The sequence below is a fragment of the Schistocerca serialis genome, chromosome 2 (genome assembly GCF_023864345.2).
Source record: "Schistocerca serialis cubense isolate TAMUIC-IGC-003099 chromosome 2, iqSchSeri2.2, whole genome shotgun sequence".
In the NCBI taxonomy this organism is placed as follows: domain Eukaryota; kingdom Metazoa; phylum Arthropoda; class Insecta; order Orthoptera; family Acrididae; genus Schistocerca; species Schistocerca serialis.
This window is the reverse complement of record NC_064639.1, coordinates 821,631,026-821,654,001: the sequence shown is the minus strand read 5'-3', so window position 1 is coordinate 821,654,001 and position 22,976 is coordinate 821,631,026. Positions and strand designations below refer to the sequence as shown.

The 22,976-nt window shown below is 43.8% G+C and overlaps 1 protein-coding gene across 5 annotated transcripts in view; it reads left to right on the top strand.

The window, feature by feature from the left end:
* Positions 1–22,976, top strand: part of LOC126458070 (atypical protein kinase C) — a 762,657-nt gene that overhangs the window by 280,401 nt on the left and 459,280 nt on the right. Inside the window, exon 1 of one of the 5 annotated variants that reach the window (XM_050094882.1) lies at positions 21,465–21,594. The exons of the other annotated variants lie outside the window; for them this stretch is intronic. The gene's annotated coding sequence lies outside the window, so the exon portion shown is untranslated. Of the gene's footprint in view, positions 1–21,464; positions 21,595–22,976 lie in introns of those variants that run through there. 5 annotated transcript variants of the gene reach the window in all.

Sequence of the window (22,976 nt, the reverse complement as noted above, 5' to 3'; positions counted from 1 at the left end):
GATACATACGTAAGCTGAATTCTGTCAGTATATTCGTAATAAACACACACTAAATACTGCTCCATACATTTTCACTATTACAATGAAAACAATACGAAGCGTCGACGAGTATTACGTAGACGTTAGCCTCAGCATTTCCGCAGCTCACATGTTCCTCTTCTGCCAATAAGCTGTTGCCATGGAGCATAGTATTAGCTTTTCACCTCTTTAGATTCAGAACCAACATCGTTTCGACGTTGTAATTCCTTGAAATGTGAGGCACCTTATCTTGACTTCCGTACAGGGACACGTACGCTCTGATAGCTAACGACTGACAGGTACCTTGTTGTTAGTTGGTGTGCTCTCTACGCGAACTCGTTTTATTCCTTCGGCGGGCTTTTGTTTCCGTAACGTAGAGGGACTTCCCTTTAGCTTTTCCTACCGTATCGTTACAATTTCAACTGTCGATCCTATACATGGATTAGAAAAGTAAAAAATATTTTGCCGATTACAGTACATGTAGAGAAAATGGGCATATTCAGTACAAAATTATAAGTTGTTAACATAGTGTGCACAAACTGCAGGTGCAACATTATTTACAAACTAGTCCAAAAAGTGAGTGCCACAAATTGTGGACGTGCTCGTACAGTAGAGGACGGTTCAGAATGGTTCACCTGATTTCACAAGACTAGGGACTGATGGCCATGATTTTTTCAGATGTCAGTATCAAACCATAATATACAAAAAAAAAAAAAAAAAACGCTGGAAAATTTACATATCGCTTTAAATATTCATAAAAACAAGATAAGTTTTCCTTCACGAGGGTAGACGACATTTCAAACTAAGAAAGACTTTTTTTAAAAATTATGTAGCACTAGGCCGTTTTTCCCGTGTGTCAGTCTTACGAATAGATGTCCAGCTGTCAAAAAACTTTAAAAACAACGAGGAAATGTAATTAAAAGACTATCAAATAACATGTTTTTATTGAAGTACTACTTACGGTTACGTTTTGTTGAGAAATTGTAGGAAGTCACACAAGTCGTTCTTCATTTGGCTACATACAAACGATAACCCGGACCCATTACAGTTTTTCGATCACAGCTGGTTTTTATATTTCCCACTAGGGTTTTCCTTGGAATGTCTAACTCTACAGAACTTTTTCTGACTGAATAACTATCATTTTTACTTTATTAATAGCAATCTGAAGTTGCCTTCTCTCCATCTGCATTTAGTAGAACCTGTCTTAGGAACGTACTTAGTTGGCTCCTGTAAATAAAATAAAATAAATTCTGTAAAAAAGAAAAAATAAACCAAATTTCATGCGGAGACTAACTATCCCAAAGATGGTATGGCCATCTCTCCTACGACGGAGCGAGTGGGCTGGCCGCGCCAGGGAGACACCTAACGGTAACCACAAGAATCGAAAACTTGAAACTGGCGCCAAGGTAAACTTATAGTTTCGATGCGTAAGTTATAGTTTGGCTCAAATTTTTGTCTTCATTCATGTACAAGATAGTCTCGTGAAATCTCACTAATCTCTTTCGACGAACATGACTCGTTCCTGCTTGGGACAATTTCTCATCTTTTAATTCTTGTTACATTGCACTTCTAATTCAGGACTGTCCATTTGAAATACATTGATAGATTTATTCCAAAAATTAATTTTCTAATGACAGTAAATATCATTCAGAGTAATTGAGTTTTCTGGCCCGCTGTTCAGCCATTGTTGATTAGCATAATTAGTGCCCAGTTTGTTGTGCACTGTATAACGCAATTTCAAAATGAATGCAACGCTCCGGTGATGTACGTAATGAAAACAGAATATAATAAATTTACAGAATTGTCAAATCACACAGCCCGAAGTGGAATCGAAGGCATGTGCAGCGCAATTTTTTAATGAACTAGCACTCGGACATTTTAAGTGATCCTCTCAGTAAAAGAGATTTACTCGTATATAGTGCAATGAGATTTTTAAACGAAAGAAAACGTCGATCTATCCTGGAAAAATGTAACTCATTGAAGTTGTTCTTTGGTGTGAACCACCTGAGGAGCAGAATGAACACGATGGAAGTTGGCTAAAACTTTTATTCAGTTGTGAATGAGAATTGCAAACACAAAGTTAGAAGTTAATCTCTTGTAAAGGCTTCATTCTTGATTTTTCTCGCTTTACAATTTCGTACTGTCCGATAAAGAAAAAGGGTGCACTTTGTAACATTGAACACCACAATTTGTGGAGTTTCTTTCTTAGCATACTGTACTCTTGCCGGTTCATGTATATTACTTCATTTCAGAATTACGTTACGTGACTAACAACACATCTCCTTCAATGAGGTGAAAGGGAAGAAGTGTGGATTAGAATCTTCAAGAAGATTCGATCCTTAAAAAAAAAAAAATCACCAAATACCTTGGCGAAGTGAGCGTTCTTTTGAAATGAAATGGTGGTTGAAAGTGCTTGAATTACATGTCTGGTTACCTGAACATCTCGTCCGTTTGTCATCAAAACCACCTGAAGAGCGAGGATTCAGTTAACTGTTGATTACTTGTCGGTCTCATTCGTGGTAACTTTATGGGTATGAAGAAATACTGCAGTACCTACAGATAACATTTCTCGTATCCGTGTACATTGAGAAAGAGTGCTGGTGATTATGTTCGTTACTGCGCGTTAGATAAGTCTGATAAACAACTGGCTGTCCGGACTGGCTGTTCGGTGTTAGTTCTGTAGAAGCAATGACTGCATATGAGTTTCGGCCATCTACTAAATATTGCTGTTGCCAATCACGTAGCTCATTTGCAGTGCGCGTTATTGGATATTCTCGCGCAATGACGCTACCTAACGAGCAACATCGCTCTCGTAATTCCCTGTGTTGAAGCTGGATCGACATATCGCTTACCAAACTTGCGTCGCTTGGATAGCGATTAGGAAAGTACGACAGTGAAGCATACACGAATAATTCCAAGTGAAAGCTCCTCGCCCATCACTCGTTATTTGTTCTCAGAATCCTGTTTCCGCAACTAGCACAGGCTTCTGTGTAATCGGCTGGAGGTGGTCGAGTACAAGCCATCTGTTTTGTAATTGTGAAATATATGAAACACAATACAAAATTGCCGTAGTGGAGTTCGTAATTTCAAAATGCATTTTTGTACGGTCTGAAGCTGCAGTAATCGTAATAGTTTTGCTGACGTTCTCACCTGGGCTCTCATATCTGTCTGCACTTGTTGCAGTTCAAATTTTCTGCAATGAATGTCCCATTACCGTTAATAGGGTGTAAGTGTATGGGTAAATCACATACAAAAACGGTGAGCTTACTGATTTGTGAATCATTTCACAACCGCTCTGTATGAGGCGTGTTTAGTTTTTGTTTATCGAACAAAACAAGGCAAATTTAAAATACTTTGTTTTTAATAGGGGACGTTCATGAAGTTGACCGAAAACGTCAATTTTCAAATTATTTTTATTTATTAGTAGAACTCACGGAGAATAAGTTCTCAAAGTTTTAGTGACGAAATCGTATGCGAAGTGCGTGAAAAATAATTGAAATGTGACGCGACCCTCGTGCCACGTTCACGTTTTGAAGCAACATTTCAATACTAGCTCGGTGAACGGTTACGTGGATTACTTTCAAACTTGTATGCGATACATCTAGAAGGCTGTGATGTATACAATTTGGTTTTATACATCGTTTGTGACTCTGTTTCGTGTCTTAGAAACATTCACAAACCAGCTGCTTCGTTTTTGAAAAAGCAATTCTTGTTTTTTCTTGTGCTACTGACGGAAATATGCGCAAATGTTCGATTCTTTCATCATTCAGTAATTTTAGAACCTATGCAGTGTGACACGAAAAATGCAGTATGGGCTACATGTTTCCACATGGTGTCAACAGGTGAACGATCCATTCATCATCTGTGCCACATTACCTGGTGTAAACATTTGCAGGCTCGTAGAGATAACAACCCCTACATTCGCAAGGAGAGGCTTCCAAACAATATCCTGGATGTTGTCGAGCCCACTTTAAGGTTTCTGGCCGACCCTGAATTTCTAAAAAGTATGCTCATGGCAAACTTCAGAAAGCAGATGAGTCTCTAAATTCACTCATGCAGAAACGATGCTCTAAAACCACATTTACGTCTGCTACAGTTGTCAGAATCACAACTTACGATGCTGTTGTTGTATTTGAAGATCGTAATGTAGGGTGGATCAAGGTATTACAGAGAATGAGCTTTAAGATAGGAAATGTCACTAAAGTCATCCTGAGAAAGATACAACGCATCTCTGCAGCTGGAAAGTCAGTTGAAGACGTGTGCTCTGTGAAGGACAAGAATGCAGAAAACAAGAAACCGTAACAGAAACCTTAGAAGGAAAGAAAACAAATCCGAGGCCTTCTGAAAAATTGACACAATAAAAAAAAAAAGCTTGAACTTCAAATTGCATTTACTGAAAATTGTTTTTTAAGGTTTATGTATCTTTTTCTCAGAATCTAAAAACCTAGAATTATGAAGTTTCGTACACTTTTTTCCATAAACCCACTTTTTCCATAAACCCAGTAAATGTTGCTAAACAATAAATTTTGAAATTGTGAGTGTAAGCTGAGGTATGGGGCAAAGTATTTGGAATTTCGCATGAACTTTTTGTTACAGTTACGGGATTATAATTTAAAATTATTAAAATTCTCATATTTGATATATTCAAAAAACCTCATGAGAGAAGGTAATTATATGCAAAGTGATCAAACAGAAAATGTTTTAGAAACGGCATTTGTAGTTTGTTTGAAAACGAAGTTTGTGAGTTTCGTAAAAAAGTCAAATATATATAATCGAAGTAATGTAACAGTAAATATGTTAATTTGATCTAAACCATGGTACAAATTTTCATTGCTACATCTTCAAAAGAGTGGATTTGGTATATCTTTTAAATAGTGTGAATTTTTCATCAGCGTTCCTCCTTAAGTATGTTGTTTCGAAATACGTTTCTCTCACCTGTCAAAATATTAGCATTCCCTAGAATCAGCGCATTAAGAAGGATCGATGTGAAGGCACTAGATATGACAGGGACCGGAGACAGTTGACGTGCCTTGTCACTTGCAGTCGGGTTCAAAATAGACAGGAGTGGCTGCTGTCAGTAAATGCAGGACCATTACAAACCAGTTTCCGAGCCAACATTGCAACTGCATTTAGTGGATATTTTGAGTCGAGTGCCACGCAAAAGGTCATTTCTCACAGCGTTACGTAACGCAGCAGTAATTCAATAGTAGGCCAAACAACAGACACTGGGTAGTAGCTGACGGAGTCGTGTTGTGCAGTCCGATGAGTTACAGTTTTGCCCCCTCTTCAAATGATGCAATACATTGAAAGCACTGGCGGTCCAATGAAGCGTGTAACTTGCGATGAGTGTGGAACGTGTAGTTGGGGCAAGTGGTGGTTCTTTGATGTCTCGAGGTACTTTTTGTTGTGTCACCGCCAGACACCACACTTGCTAGGTGGTAGCCTTTTAAATCGGCCGCGGTCCATTAGTATACGCAGGACCCGCGTGTCGCCACTATCAGTGATTGCAGACCGAGCGCCGCCACACGGCAGGTCTAGAGAGACTTACTAGCACTCGTTCCAGTTGTACGGACGACTTTCTAGCGACTACACTGACGAAGCCTCGCTTATTTGCAGAGAATATAGTTAGAATAGCCTTCAGCTAAGTCAATGGCTACGACCTAGCAAGGCGCCATTACAGTTTTTATTCTTTATACCATACCGTCAAGAACGATGTATACAAATGATGGATTAAAGCTAAGTATTCCAACAGCTACGTACTTTTCTTTATAGCATTCATTCCGTATCCTGTTTCAGACCTCACGCCAGCCTGCGTGAGTTTAACGCGTGCATTTCGGCCTCCTCTCTCAATTAGTGTGCGTAGTGTTGGCTAACTGCCAACACTACACTTTTCTTACCATAAGTTGGTCCCGCTCATTCAGGTTATCGCGAACACGAACCAGGATGTTTATTTCAAATTTCTCGATACCCAAGTGTGGTCCTTCTATTCTCTACACCTTCATGATGAGCGTACTGTGGACTCTCTTGTGGTGCAAGATGACAGCAGCTGTGTTCACAGGGCTGCACGCATACGCTCCTACTTTGACGAACTCTGTGCCACCCTTTCGCATTTCGATTGGACCGCTAAATCACCAGACCTTCGTAGCATAGAAAATACCTTGGCTTACTTGCCCTATTATGAAGGCTGGAGGTGGTGTTAGGCAGTATTAGCTTGTCGTCTCCTGGGAGTTACTAACTTCTTGTCTGATGTGCTTCGTTGATTTTTCGTAAATTTTTTCTGCTCTACACTGATTGTCTTGTGGTTTGACAATGTACAGAGTGATTTTGGAGTATGTTTATGCACAACGTTATATTTTTAGCTAGTTTTGCTTAATAATTTTTTGACCGACATGTACGCATTGGATAAGCAATTATCAGCACCCATACTGTCCATAGCCCTTAGAGCAAGTTTCCAACCTTTCATTAGCATAAATTATTTTTAAATTTAGAATAATGTTCTGCAAGTCAGTGAATTCTCATTTTAAGAGCAAAATCTCCGGAACTGTAATTATTGCCATGTTGATAACAAATCTCTTGGTATCCAGATATGTGTGTGTCTACGTTCCCGTCCGCCCGAACTACTAGCCGACTACGATACCATTGCAGTTGGCCTCTCGTGTCCGTTATCAGAAACATGCAGTGGCGTTATAGTACACAAGTATAGTCGTGACTAAGGAAAACGCATCACACTGTGAATGCTTTCTAGACCGTTGTATTAGGTTGTCTCGTAAGTTCGTTTTGCTCGCGCGTTCCATTTATAGCGCCAGCAAGCCCTGCACCCGCCGTACCCCCCCCCCCCCCCCCCGCCACCCCACCCCCTCCCGCCGCCCAGGACAACACAGTTCCCTAACAGGCCGTACTACGTGGAGATCGACAACGTGACGCGCCATTTGAATACGGTATGTCAGTGTGTGTTTGTGCGTGCCGTTGAATGGAACAGCGTGAAAGTGTGTTTACAAGCCATGGAAAGCAAGGAGGAACATTTCCGACGTCGTATTCCGTTCTACTATGGTAAGGGGAAAACCGCCTCACGATGCCGGCGGAAGATATGTGCTGTATGCTAGGAAGGTGTAGTAACGGCTCGAGCACGTCAAAAGTGATTTAGTAGATTTTGAGCTGGAAATTTCACTCTAACAAACAAACCTAGATGTGGACAGCCAACGGTTGCGGACGCGGAACGGCTTAATGGGAGATAGTTACAATCCACGAATGATATTGGCATTGAAGCAGTGCGCTCGTGCTCCTGTAGCCACGAAGTTGAAGAATCTGTGTTGCGTAAATATTCGCGATGTATGAGTTCATCAACTGAGTGAAGCGAATTTGATTCAGCGCATGTCCATCTGTGACCCCTTAGTGAAACGCAATCAGAATGCTAATTTTCTGGAACGGATGGTAACTGGAGACGAGAAGTGGATCGTATACAACAACACCCGAATGAGCAAATCGTGGAACAAGAGAGGGCAGTGACCACTATTGGTTCCTAAACCAGGGCTGCATTCGAGAAAGATTCTGTTATGCATGAGGTTGGTTGCAAAGGTGTCCGTATTACGAACTTCTTCCGAATGAGACTATCACATAGTCTTCGTAGTTGGATCGTCTCAAGGCAGACATTAATGGGAAACGACCGGATTTGGGACACTGTCTTATTTCACCACGACAACGCCGGATCACATACTTCTATGCTGACACGTCAAAAACCTTCCGACTTTCGTCTGTTATATGCGATTTGAAGGCGGCAGGGGAAAAAGGAAAGGGAAGGGATTACTGATTTCAGCTGCATCAAGACATCAGGCGGAATCAGTGGCGACGACTGAAAACGTGCACCCGACCGGGATTCGAACCCGCGGTCTCCTGCTTATTAGGCAGGTGCGTTAACCACAGCGCCACCAGGGACACAGTGTTACGCAAATGCGTGGACTATCTCGGCACGACTCACGTCCGACCAACATTCCCACGGAGCGTCACTTGTCTGCAGTTGCTGCCCATTTCCTTCATGCTTGCTACTCCGAGATTAGCGCAGAAGGTCGGACGTTCTTGTACATCCACACCGAAGGAGGAGAATCCATTGCCCATCGAGGCGAGTCACTTACATGAATGCGAACACACACTACGCATTCATACACAGTGTAAAGCCAAAGAAACCGGTACACCTGCCTGATGTTGTGTAGTACCCCCGACAGCAAGCAGAAGTGCCTCAACATGGCACAACATGACTTGGCGTGGACTCGACTAATGTATGAAGTAGTGCTGGACGGAATTAACACCATGAATCCTGCAGGGCTGTCCATAAATCCGTAAGACTACGAGGGATGTAGATCTCTTCTGAACAGCACGTTGCAAGGGATCCCAGATACGTTCAACATTGTTTATGTCTGGGGAGTTTGGTGGCCAGCGTTAGTGTTTAAACTCAGAAGAGTGTTCCTGGAGCCACTCTGTAGCAATTGTGGACGTGTGGGGTATCGCATTGTCCTGCTGGAATTGCTTAAGTCCGTCGGAATGCATAATGGACATGAGTGGATGCAGGTGATCTGACAGGAAGCTTACGTACGTGCCGCCTGTCAGAGTCGTATCTAGGCATACCAGGGGTACCGTATCACTCCAACTGCACACGCCCCACACCATTACAGAGCCTCGACCAGCTTGAATAGTTCCTCGACCAGCTTGAATAGTTCCCTGCAGACATGCAGGGTCCATGGTTGTCTCCCATCCGTACACGTCCATCCTCTCGATACAATTTGAAACGAGACTCGTCCGACCAGACAACTTGTTTCTATTCATCAGCAGACCACTGTCGGTGTTGACGGCCCAGGCGAGGCGTAAAGCTTTGTGTTGTTCAGTCATCAAGGGTACACGATTTGATCTTCGGCTCCGAAAGGTCACATCGATGATGTTTCGTTGAATGGCTCGCACGCTGACACTTGTTGATGGCCCAGCATTGAAATATGCAGCAATTTGCAGAAGGGTTGCACTTCTATCACGTGAACGATTCTCTCCTGTCGTCCTTGGTCCCGTTCTTGCAGGATCTTTTTCCGGCCGCCGCGATGTCGGGGATTTGATGTTTTACCGGATTCCTGATATTCACGGTACACTCATGAAATGGTCGTATGGGAAAATCCCCGCTTCATCGCTACCTCGGAGTTGCTGTATCCCATCGCTCGTGCGCCGACTATGACATCACGTTCAAACTCACTTAAATTTTGATAACCTGCCATTGTAGGAGCTGCAACCGATCTAACAACTGTGCCAGACACTTGTTGATTTATATAGGCATTGCCGATCGCAGCGCCGTATTCTACCAGTTTACACATATCTCTATTTGAATACGCATAGCTATACCAGTTTCTTCCGCGCTTCGGTGTATTTCATCTATTTCGTTCCAGGCAGAATTTCCTGAATGGCAAACGCCTCAACCTGTTGGAGGAGCGCAGACTGAACCTCGATGAGTTCATCAACCGGAAAACCCCCCATATTTTAGAAAAATTGTATTTATAAGCTTCCAGAAAAATAGCAATATATTGTCGACAGTAGTGGTGTATATTGCAGGAAATAGTATGCTTACAAAACCGATATGTCTTATTTAGTTATGTTGTGCACGACCTTGTGTGTGAAGTGTGGAAGCAGACAGGCCGGCAACCACTGTGTCGTAGCTGTGCTGCGGGTAGCTGGTGCCCGGCGTTCTTTGTGATTGCGCTGTGACGAAAGGCGAACGATCTTACGAGACAAATCAATACACACTCGTGTACTGTCAAGTGCTTCAGTGTGTCCTCGAGAAATGCCACGATATAAACTCAAGATATGCTGATCGAAGCGTCCAGCTTCCAGGTGCAGTAACATTGTTGTTGACTAGTATTAGCCAGCATGGAGAACTGGTAATGCGGCAGTAGCAGGAACCAACTTTATCACCTGACTACTTTCAGTCACACTCCGGTTAACTCTTTGGAGCACGGTGGTATACATAGTATACCACCTTTTGAAAATTTTCTTGGCTCTTTGCACAGTGGTTTAACTGCACGACCACCACTCTAATATGCTCACCTAGTTCTCTACTTATCAGACAGATGGCACTCACTGCCTATAAGGAATCAGTTCCCGCCAAGAATTGCATAGATTACAACTGTGAAAGCTGCGTGCTGAGTTGTGCATGGTTTTTGCGTGTGAATAGTGGTTTATAACGAATTTCTTGTTGCGCCTGTGTTTTTTCCATATCTTGGACGTCACAGCTACGGTATGAACCCATGTATACATTCATATGCACAATCTTCCGTTATTTATATACAATTTATTTTGGTGGTATATTATTTGTACCACCGTGCATGTAGCAGTATTCTATTGCATTTCGTTTCCTAGTATAAAATTCGAAATCCTCCGCTACAAAGTTTAGTTTTTAATTGTGTTGTGACTTATTTTAGCTCTTTCTCCATTTTGTTTTGCTTACGTATTCTTTACTTGGATTCAGGCTGTTGTTTGAAAATGAAAATGTCAAGAAGAGGCTTACGAGATGAAGAAATCGAACGATTATTGTGTGAAATTCCATCAGACGAGGATTCCACTGTTGACACCACAGATGACGAATCTGATTATGAAGCAAGCATTGTTGCGGAGGCTATTGTGTCGTCTGAAGGCGAAGTTTCAGAGAGCGAGGAAGAAAGTGAGTCCACTCCGCCAAAACGCGCTGCTGACACAGCGCCAACTTGGGGACAACAATTCAATGCTACCTCAGGAATGCAGTTCGACAGTGAATCAGGACCAAGTGCTTTTATTAGGGACATTGATGATCCAGAACCTATCGATATATTCGAAAAAATATTTCCAAAAGAGCTAGTTGAGCTAATCGTTTTCCAAACAAATTTATATGCGACGCAATCTGGCAAGTCTTTCACTCCAACAACTGACAATGAAATACGAACTTTCCTGGGAATCAACATTTTGATGGGTATAAAGCGTATGCCAGCATACAGAGACTACTGGTCTAGTGCCCCAGAACTTCATGATCGTTATATTGCATCTCTGATGGCAGTAAATCGGTTTGGATGGTTACTGAGGAACATTCATCTGAATGATAACACATTGCATCCAGAAAAAGGACACCCAGGTTATGACAAACTGTACAAGCTGCGACCAGTGATCAAGATACTATCTGAATCTTTTTCCAAGTGTTACCAACCCAGCAAACACCTAGCAATTGATGAGTCAATGATCAAATTCAAAGGCCGCAACAGTATGAAACAATACATGAGAGATAAACCCATAAAGCGTGGTTACAAAGTGTGGATGCTGTGTGACAAGACCTCTTACAACTTGAAATTTGATATTTACACCGGAAAAGTAGGTGACACAGTGCAAACAGGCCTTGGGGAGCATGTAGTGCTGAGTTTGTCCTCTGAACTCGTAAATAAAGGCCATTATCTTTATTTCGACAACTATTTCAATAGCTATAACTTGTTGGCTGGTTTACAGCAGAGAAACATATATGCCTGTGGGACAGTTCAACCAACAAGGAAACATTTACCCAAATTAAAAACAGACAAAGAATTAAGCAGAGGTGAATTTGACTGGAGGGTCAGCAACTGTGGCATCCTCTACTTGAAGTGGAAAGATAAGAGAGCTGTTCACCTCCTTTCAAATTTTCACAGTCCTGAAGTTACTACAGTGACTCGCCGTGAAAGAGATGGTTCACGCATAGAGCTACCTTGTCCTCAAGCAGTGATGGATTACAATGCACACATGAACAATGTCGACAAGTTCGACCAACTGAAAAAATCATATGAAATAAGCCGGAGAAGTAAAAAGTGGTGGCACCGAATATTCTTTCACCTGCTTGATGTCAGTATCGTCAACAGCTATATAATTTGGAAGGAACTAGGCGATAGAGAAAAAATGACTGCCAAAGTCTTCAGGATGAGTATCCTGCAAAGCTTAGTAACCCAGAAAACACCATTGAGGCCATCTAGACTTCATGAGAGTCAAGTCCACGTAAAGAAAAACAAGCCATATGTTTCCTCACGCCAGCGTCTCGACAATTCATCCCACCAGCCAGAGCGTACTACCGCCAGACGTTGTGCGAAATGCAGTACAAAAAAGAAGCAAGTGCGCACTTTCTGGATGTGCGCTGAATGCAAAGTGCCTTTGTGCCTTAGCAAAACAAAAAGGTGCTTTCAAGATTTTCACAAAAAGGAATAAGAAACATATTTTATTTGTAAGGTTTGTAATTTGATTTTGTATTGTAAATGACCAATTGCCAGAAATAAAATTATTTTACATTAATTATACTAATTATTACTGCTTAGAGTAGAATTTAAAGGTGAGTTACAAGCACAAACCAAGATATCTCAAAAACTTTAGGTACGGCCCTAAGTGGCATGGTGGTATATTATATATACCACCATCTAAAACCAAAATCAATACAATAAAAAATTTTAATTCATGTTTTCCTTTATTAGCAACCCCACCAGACATAGAAAATGCATGTTTTATTAAAAAATTAATTAAACATAAAATCTGTGCATCAAAGAGTTATAATAGTGCGCATTGTTACGCCGCAGTGCAAGCATGGAAGGTGAAGCGAAAGTGTCCTCGCGGGCAGGTGCGACGGCATACGTTACGCCAATAAATCTTTTCATGGTGAGGAAGAGCAGGGATTTATAGTACCGGTGGAGAAGGCGACAGAACGTGCAGCCAAAATGTTGAAGCTGAACAACATGGTGATGTGCAAATTACGGAAGGATTTTTCGAGTTTATAAACAAAAGAAGAAGATGGTAGGTGCTCACTGTAAGTATTCTATTGACGATAAGGATACATGTAGTATGACCCAGCAATTTCTAGCTGTTCCGAACAACATAAAGAAAAACCAACTATGCGAGAACTGCGCAGCTTTTGTCACATAGAACTAAGTTTAAGGCTAGCAAGGAAACTCTTAGAAAAATAATTGTTCTGTCTTGAGATTGAGTTTTAAAAAGGTGCCAAAATGAACGTGATTATTTACGAGCGTGAGGTCTAGTTGAAAAATGTCACACATCATTAGCTTTTTACGAAAAAATGAAGCAGCAGAATGATAGCGACCAATGATTCAATTAGGTGAGATATGGATTCACGTGCATTACACCGTAAATAAAGGTTGCAAAGTGACTCGGTGTGAGGAGTACTCTCGAATGAAAGTGCCGGTCAACGTTTAATTGTTGTGCATGATAGCAGTGACATGGGTTTCTTTAAGAGTTCACTTCTCATATATGACTCAAAAACTAAAATGTCGGACTGTCAATCTAAAATGGACCGTGTATTCTTTGGAGAACCACATTTTACTTGTCTTTGACGAAACAAGTTACACAAATCCTGAAACATTTCCTAAATTAACAAAACAAATTGGCGACAACCATGGTATCCTCCGTATCAAGCTAACTTGAAAACTGTTACACCAGTTTCTCGTACTGGCAAACGCTCTCGTCCTCAGTCATTTTCTTGCTGGTGACAAAACATTCGATAACTCACAATGGGAGGTACGGGATCGACTTTTTGAAGCATCATCGAAATCGTGTTGGGCATACAAAAAAGGCTAATAAGATGATTAAAACGACGTGGCAAATAATAAAAATAAAATAAATATAATTAATTGAACAAAGTAAATGAATAAAATCGTCTAGGTGACGAATTAAAAATTTCAAGGTTCCATCTGGGACTCAAACTGGCAATGGCTGGCTCATGACAACTGTGTGTTAATCCCGTCCACTATGCCACTACTTCTTGCAACATTGCTGATTTTAATGCTGTAGAAAATCACGCGAAATACTCTCTGTTGATTGCCTGCAATGTCTTCAACAATTCTGAATATTTCTAGTCGTTGTAAGTGTCCAAAAGTTTTGTAAAGTTCGGTCATTGATAACTTCACAATTATTTTCCGTAATGCGCGTGATCTGGCGCCTCCAGTAAATAATAATAAAAAACATCCACGAAGGCGTTGATACTCTCATTTCAGAGAGCTGATTTACATAATCTATTCGTTTTAGATAAGTGACGCTCGGAAACCGATATTTGACGGGGTTAGCAAAATAGATTCTCGGCCGTCACACAAACACAACAGCGAACATCGCTTTCAGATTTAGATATTAATTTTAGTCTTTCGCATACTGTGTCGCTAGAAAACGTGGCGATAGACAGGCGGCATGTAGTGCCTACCCGCCTGTAAGAGTGCACTCCAACACTGCCTCCCCTCCATGTTTCTCGGGCATGAACACTACGGTGCTGCCACTGCGGCGAGGTAACTACTTGGTTTTGCCAAGTAGTAAGTAATATTTTCCATGTTTTGTACAGTTTCAAGCGATAATGGCTATAGTGCAGATATGCGCCCGATGTCTTCGGACTTCGACCACCATCTGAGCTGGTTGTCCCATTTTTAGAGAGGTCTAGACCGACGCGACGTTAAATTCTATTCTCTGTGTGAGAGGCTCTCTAGCTTTGTGAATTTGCGCTTTTATTCGCTTCACTCGCTTCATCCGCCGTGATGACCTGCGTCGGGACATCACGCGCGAAATGGCCCCTCTGCCAAATGAGACAAAGCTCTGTGTGTGTGTGTGTGTGTGTATGTGGGAGGGCGGGGGGGGGGGGGGAAGGGTGGTGAGATGGAGAGAGTGGGGGCGGCCGGCAGCTGCCGGGCGGGCGCCTGAGAGAAGCATGCCGGGCTTTGTGGTGGCACGGCTGCGGCTTTGGCAACTGCTCCGTAATTAAACCGGAATCCTTGCGCAGTTTCCTCCTGTGTAATCGCGTGCGTGTTTCACACGTGCTGCCGATTCCCCGCGCATTCTCCCGATCCCCGAGAGCGGCTAACCGCTGCCCTCTGTTGGCTTCCAGTAGCTGTTCGGTCTTTTCTTTAAGAGGGGCCGTCCCCTGTACACTTCTTGGACTCTACTCCTTCCCCGTTCGCATGTTCCTGCCTTCATGGTCTGTTTGATCGCAATGAAGGATTGTGAGAGTTGGAAAGTGGAAAATTTATGGTGCTGAAAAAATGGTTACTGGAAATACCTTCAGAATTACAGAGAAATTTAATGATCCCAATTCCAAAGAAGGCAAGTGCTGAGAGGTGTGACAATTGAAGAACCATGAGTCATGGTTGCAAAATAGTGACACGAATTACTTACAGAAGAAAGGAAACAGGGCAGATGGCGACTTCTGAGGAGAACAATTTGGGTTTCGGAGAAAAGAAGGAACACGCGAGGCAATACCAACCCTACGATTTCTCTTGGAAGATAGGTTAAAGGGAAGCAATGTACGTTTATATCCTTAGAGAACGCTTTTGACAATTGGAATAGTCTCTTTCAAATTATGAAGGTAGCATGGATAAAAACAGGGAGCGAAGAAAGGGAGTGGGAGAGGGTTAAAGCTTATCATCGCTTCCCAGCTGTGAAGGAGTACACGAAGTAATTCCGAAAGCGCTCTAGTGTCTGAAAGAATACCGGGTGATAGCTGCAGACCGTTTTCAGTTGGACTTTTCTATAAGACCAAGTGTTACAGAACAAAGACTCTTTTAAATAATTCAACTTAATTAATTCAAAATTGTAGCAAAGGGATAGAATGGCGGATAGCAGCTTTCTGTATAAACTATCAAGCTGAAAGAAACAACGTGGAACTACATTTGTAGGCCAAAAGACGTTGTTTAAACATTGACGTTGCAAAAGAAAAAATTACTTTCCATACAAGTGAGGTAAAAAGAATAATACGAAGGTGGATTGACAAGTTTTCGGAACAGAGTAGAATAAAAGTACTTACATCACTGACACTTTTTTCTATTTTTCATTGCAGTCTCCTTGTAGATTAATGCACTTGGTCCAACGATCTTCCAGTGACTTGATCCATATCGAAAATCCAGGCCTGCAAAAAACTTGTCAATTCCGGCTCTCAGTTCTTCGTTTGAAGTGAAGTTCTTCGTCCACCAGTTTTGGGAAGAGATGGAAGTCTGACGGAGCCATATCAGGTGGATAAGTCGGGTGTGGCAACAATTCATATATTAGTTCGTGTAATTTTGCCACGGCGACGGCACATATGTGCGAGCACTCATTGTCTTGATGGAAGATGACTTTCTTCCTTGCTAAACCTGGCCGTTTTTCGCGTATTTTTTGTTGCAGTTTGTCCAGGAGCTTAGCATAGTATTCACCAGTAATTGTTTGCCCAGTGGGCAGATGATCTACAAATAGACTCCCCTTCACATCCCAGAACTGACGCCGAAGAAATTGTCTTTGCGTTCTTTGGTAGTGGAGAATTATATGTTTCCACTGATTTGGCTATTGTTTTGTGTTTGGGGTATAGTAGTTACCCAAGTTCCATCTGTGGTCACAAACCGGCGCAAAAAATCTTGTACGTTTCTCCTAAAACGGGCTAATCATTGTTCCGATATGTCCATTCTCATGCGTGTTTGATCCAGCAATTCTTGCGTTAAAAAGTGATGTACCCTTTCAGATGACATCTGGCAAGCGTGAGCAATTTCACGCACTTTCAATCAGCGATCCTCCATGACCATTTTGTGCACATTTGGAATGATTTCTGGAGTAGTGCCACATCTTGGCCGACCATTGCACGGATCATCATTTAAGCTCTTCCGATCAAATTTAAATTCATTTGTCCACTTGGCAAAAGTTGAATATGAAGGAGCAGAGTCCCCCAGTGTAATCTCGAAATCGGCACGAATGTCCTTTACGTTCATATCTTTCTTTACGAAGTACTTAATCATTGCTCGAATTTCGATTCTTTTCCATCCCCGCAAATCGCTACGCGGGAACAACAACAGAGCGACGTCACCGCTACAGCTTTCTTCGAAGAGCACTGACGTGGCACGTGTTTACAGGCAACAGTCGAATAAATATCACGTGAACAACTCGCTGCGCTGACCTCTCGTGGTGGTTCCGAGAACTTTTGAAACTACCCTCGTATAAATGACTTACCTTACGTCAGACGACTCAGTAAAAATGTACCTGAAACCTGGTAATTAAGGAAGGCAGGATTCGGTTAAGATTGTGGTCGGGGCCGTAATCAGTTACTATTGGTTCCCTTTTGCAATTACATTTATTTCAAAACGGTAATTCCAGACTCAGCAATAAATAAAGATACCACACGTTATTAAAGAAGGAATAAACAGCTGTGTAATTAATAGTGCTTTCAATGCATTACAATTTACCAAATGAGCATAAAATACAGATACAACAAATAATGTTTTAAAAACAATGGCAAAGGTTAATTTAAAAAGACAAGCAACTGATCAACAAACGGGTGAGAGAACATGATGGTAAACTTGGTAGCACAATCATTTAAACCTGCTGTGACGCCAAAATGGCAATTATGTAAAAAAAAATTAGAAACATACAATAAAATAGCAAATACAATAATAAAACACAAGGGCCAGTCACAGACGGTGCACCAGGAATCGACCTCTGAGTAGGTTCGGCAAAAAAACACTTTCGCAAGCGATGAGATAGGCAGAAAAGAGTTGCATCCACTTCACAAGATGGTAACTCAGACTGGTGGCAGTCTAACGAATGACTAACGATAATCTTGCTGAGGCTACCTGACGTCCAATAAACCAAATGCAAAGATGCAAAAATACGCCAAAGCCGGAACCGGCGGTCTGGCCTCCGCCCGCAGAATACTGTGCTTAGAGCGCCCGAAACAAGAAAGGAATTTACTACCACCACAGTAGAAGAATCGCCAACCAATCTACAATCAAGAAAGCTTTCAAAACTACACGCCTCACCGGACAGCAGCAGCAAGGCGAGGAAACGTACACTGCCGTTACATACACTATCCGCCCGGTGCAGGTATGTGGGGCGTTAGCGGCCACGAGGCAGGAAAAATACTGCTGGTTGAACTTAACAAATAGTAACAAACTGAACGCAATAAATAGTAATTAGAAGTCCAGGAAAGCTAATCAGATCCGCCTTCGCCTCGGCAACACTACGAGCAGCAACACGAACCCAAGTCACTGGAGAATTGCAAGATCTCATAATGGTGGAGGTTTCTCTACTTGAGTCCAAATGCACAACTTAAAGCTTGCAGGATCCGGTTTACAACGAGGTCGTGTACCCTCGTGACCACAGGCCTCCGATCCGGCAGCCCTTGCGCGCTGCCAGCAGTCCTGGCGTGTTCCTCGCACTGTGCGGACCTGCTCCTCCTGAGTCCCCATTCCGAACTGCACACTGACACGACCCAGAAGAACATCGACGTCGATAACAACCGCTGCTGTCTCTTGCGGACAGGCAAAGCATGCGAAACCAAGTGGCACCAGTCAACACGAGAAGAAGACAAACAACTGCAACCATGCCAACTAAAGGATACGGTCTGGCCTCCAACAGAGGACGGAAACCTACGAACAGCACCAACGCGAGCAGCAGCACGGCTCAGCATCCATTAAAATGTAACGGAACGAGGTTATTCTGTCAGCCTCCCTGGCGATTTATATGACAATTAGTTTGACCACTTCTCGGCAGGGTAAAACATACTGAATGGCCACTTTTCTCGTCCTGGCCACCTTACCACACTTTCCCATACCGATCTTCGTATTTCTTGGTAACCAACATACATTAGTATGTTATAGTAATTAAAAACAGTAATTATACTCTCACAAATGTTAACAAACTTTTTGAACGTCATTTGTCTGTCACATATTGCATCGAATTGCAACAGCCTTAATCTGATTTCATATTACTTGCTGCAGATACTTACCACATTTGGAAATGACCGTCTCTATAATGCCCATTCATGAGTTCGTGTTTTGTCCATTTGGCATTTATAACATTAGCAGCTGATTGGTGCTAGCTGCGCACGCTCGTGGGTTGTGAGCATTTGAAAGACAACCAATAAAATATTCCCCGTCTCACTTATATTAACCCCGCATTGGCCGCGATACATACCACTCCGGTTGTGACGTAAGCGGCCAACTTCATTTAGCTCGAGGCTGAATACACGAATGTCTCTTAAAATTAAGCTCATTTTTTAATATTATTCTCTCCGTACATACTCTCGTTATTAGTGAGGAAGGAAAATAAAGTCTAGAGATTCTGATTTTGCTGTTGGTGGAAGCATATTCCACTCCTGGCCATTAAAATTGCTACACCACGAAGATGACGTGCTACAGACGCGAAATTTAACCAACACGAAGAAAATGCTGTGATATGCAAATGATCAGCTTTTCAGAGCATTCACACAAGGTTGGCGCCGGTGGCGACACCTACAGCGTGCTGACATGAGGAAAGATTCCAACCGATTTCTCATACACAAACAGCAGCTGACCTGTGTTGCCTGGTGAAACATTGTTGTGATACCTCGTGTAAGGAGAAATGCGTACCATCACGTTTCCGAATTCGATAAAGATCGGATTGTAGCCTATCACGATTGCGGTTTATCGTATCGCGACATTGCAGCTCGCGTTGGTCGAGATCCAATGACTGTTAGCAGAACATGGGATCGGTGGGTTCAGGAGGGTAGTACGGAACGCCGTGCTGGATCCCAACGGCCTCGTATCACTAGCAGTCGAGATGACAGGCATCTTATCCTAATGGCTGTAACGGATCGTGCAGCCACGTCTCGATCCCTGAGTCAACAGATGGGGAAGTTTGCAAGACAACAACCATGTGCACGAACAGTTCGACGACGTTTGCAGCAGCATCGACTATCAGCTTGGAGACCATGGCTGCGGTTACCCTTGACGCTGCATCACAGACAGGAGCGCCTGCGATGATGTACTCAACGACGAACCTGGTTGCACGAATGGCAAAACGTCATTTTTTCGGATGAATCCAGGTTGTGTTTACAGCATCATGATGGTCGCATCCGTATTTGGCGACATCGCGGTGAACGCACATTGGAACTGTGTATTCGTCATCACGGTCGCAGGTTCGAATCCTGCCGCGGGCATGGATGTGTGTGATGTCCTTAGGTTGGTTAGGTGTAAGTAGTTCTAAGTTCTAGGGGACTGATGACCTCAGCAGTTAAGTCCCATAGTGCTCAGAGCCGTTTGAACCATTTTGTATTCGTCATCGCCATACTGGCGTGTCACCCGGAGTGATGGTATGGGGTGCTATTGGTTACACGTCTCGGTCACCTCTTGTTCGCATTGACAGCACTTTGAACAGTGGACGTTACATTTCTGATGTGTTACGACCCGTGGCTCTACCCTTCATTCGATCGCTGCGAAACCCTACATTTCAGCAGGATAATGCACGACTGCATGTTTCAGGTCCTGTATGGGCCTTTCTGGATACAGAAAATGTTCGACTGCTGCCCTGGTCAGCACATTCTCCAGATCTCTCACCAACTGAAAACGTCTGGTCAATGGTGGCCGAGCAAGTGGCTCGTCACAATGCGCCAGTCACTACTCTTGATGAACTGTGGTATCGTGTTGAAGCTACATGGGCAGCTGTACCTGTACACGCCATCCAAGCTCTATTTGACTCAATGCCCAGGCGTATCGAGGCCGTTATTACGGCCAGAGGTGGTTGTTATGGGTAGTGATTTCTCGGGATCTATGCACCCAAATTGCGTGGAAATGTAATCACATGTCAGATCTCGTATAATATATTTCTCCAATGAATACCCGTTTATAGTCTGCATTTCTTCTTGGTGTAGCAATTTTAATGGCCAGTAGTGTATTATAAAATACGGCTGAGTAACGCGAGTCGCACTAACAGTTGGTTCGGGCCGCAGTTTTACGACTACTGTTGCCGTCCCTATATGATACTAATATCCAAAGCAGCTACTACTGGTGGTGGTGGTGTAGTATCGAAAACTATGGTTTCATAGCAGTAGGATGTAGAGCCAATATATCCATAGAATTTGTTCTATGCAGTTGAACTGAAGCAAGACGCAGCAGTTAGTGGAGTCATCTGCCCGACACGTTTGATTACCTGTGTCCGAAAGTGGCATTTCGAAGAAGGGTTAATTTGGAAGCTGGGGGCCAGGGAAGGAGACTTGACGGGCGCGGTGCGGCGGCGCCGCAGTGCGCATGCGCGCGGTGCGCCGCGGCGCGTCCCGGGCGGCGCGGCTGGCCGGGGCAGGCCGGGTCGGTGCGGCCGGCGAGGCGAGCGCGGCGCAGTCGGCTGCGGCTACTGCAGCGGCCATGGCGTGGGGCTACTGGAGCGCCACGTCCGTGCTGCCCGACCGCGGGCGCTCGCCGCGTCGCGCGCAGCAGCCGCCGCACCCGCCGCCGCCGCACCCGCGCCACGACCACCTGCACCAGCAGCTGCCGCCGCCCCCGCCCGCGCCTGCCGCCGCCGCGGACGCGCTGCCGCCGCCCCCGGGCCCGCCGGCCGCCGCCGTCGCCTCGCGCCGGCCCTCGCTAGACCTGGGGCCCGGCGGCGCCCTCGCCGTCGTGCTGTGCGGGGGCGCCGGCGGGGGCGGCGGCGGGCCCGGCGGGGGCGGCGGCGGGCCCGGGGGCGGCGGACTGGGCCGGTCGCTGCAGCAGCACCAGGAGCACTGCCAGCTGCACCAGTCCGCCCTCGTCGAGTGCCACCGCGAACTGTCCGCTTCCGAGGACGAGGATCCTGACCCGCCGTACGCCACAGGTGCCAGCCACTGCTCTCCCTGCTCCCGGCAAGCGCGCAGCTCCGCATTCCCATGTCGTCTGCGCGCGAGTACCACCGCACTCTGCTTCATTCTCGCCGTCATTCGCTACGATACGCGTTTAGCTGGTCAGGCGGATTATTCTTGTTTATCGTTTCGAAACGCGTTAGTGTCGCGCACGTGCGGCATTTGTTCGGCAACGAGCCACATGGCAAATCGGTTTAAATTTTACGAAATAATTCATCAGAAAGAGTGGCTTAGTGCTAAAGTGCTAGACTACTAATACTAGGTCTGGCCAGTCCTAGGATTCTTACCTGTCAGAACTCCTTTCACTGCTTTCAAAGTTTGTTAAACCGAAAAAATGCTTATTTCAGCTGTGATCAGTAGTCCACGTCAAACTGTCGATTCCCTTTGAACTTGAATGGTCAGTCGGTCTATTGGTCCGAGGAATGCAAACGATAACATCTTCAAAATGAACATGTTTAGTAAAGCACTGTCTTGTTCAAAATATCCTTTGAACTGATGGCAGCTTTACCATTTTTATCTCTCGCTAGTGATTATAAGACAATCGAAACACTTAATGCGTCGGCTAGAAGTGTGAGAGTGGCAGATATTTTTTCCTGCATTGTAAATGATACGTTCACCGCACATTATTGAGCGCAATAATATTTAACAACTTCAATAATAGCACCCACTGATATCAAAAAGTCTTCTGAAACCTTCTCCAGCATCAAGCCTAAGCGGCCCGTACGTAAGTCTGCTGATAAAAAAATGGTCACTTTACCGTTTTGGCTACTCGTAAACATGCCATGACATTTCGTTCACAGTCGTGTCCTTCTTGCAATCAATCGTCCGTTGCCTTCAAATACCTGAAAACCGTTTGAGAGAAAACTATCTTCTGAGTTTATTCACAAAAAAATTATAAAGAACAACTTACAGTTACCTGCGGAAATGGCGAGAAATTTTAATTTATCTGAGAAAAGGATAATTGCTACAGTCGTATTATATGCTCCGGCAGGATCATGTGTGGTCGTGCACCCAAGGTTACGTTTGAGGGAATTAAGAGTGCACCCATGGTTACGTTTGAGGGAATTAAGAGTGTACAGTGAAGTTACTGGCCTTTTAGATCACTTGGAGCTCATGCAGATATTGAAGTGTATCAAAAGTTACCTCACGTATTGAACAGTATTCAGTCTATGAGATCGCAGCAGCAAGTAAACATTTCATGAATCGGGTTTCAAAGGGACATGTTAACATATGTGTCATGGACCATGTATGATGATCCGTAAAGATCGCGAAGAGAATGAATCGACTATAACTGCGGATACGGAAAAGGAGTGCATTTCTGGCCTTCTGACGGCGGAGAAATTTTAGCAACAAATAT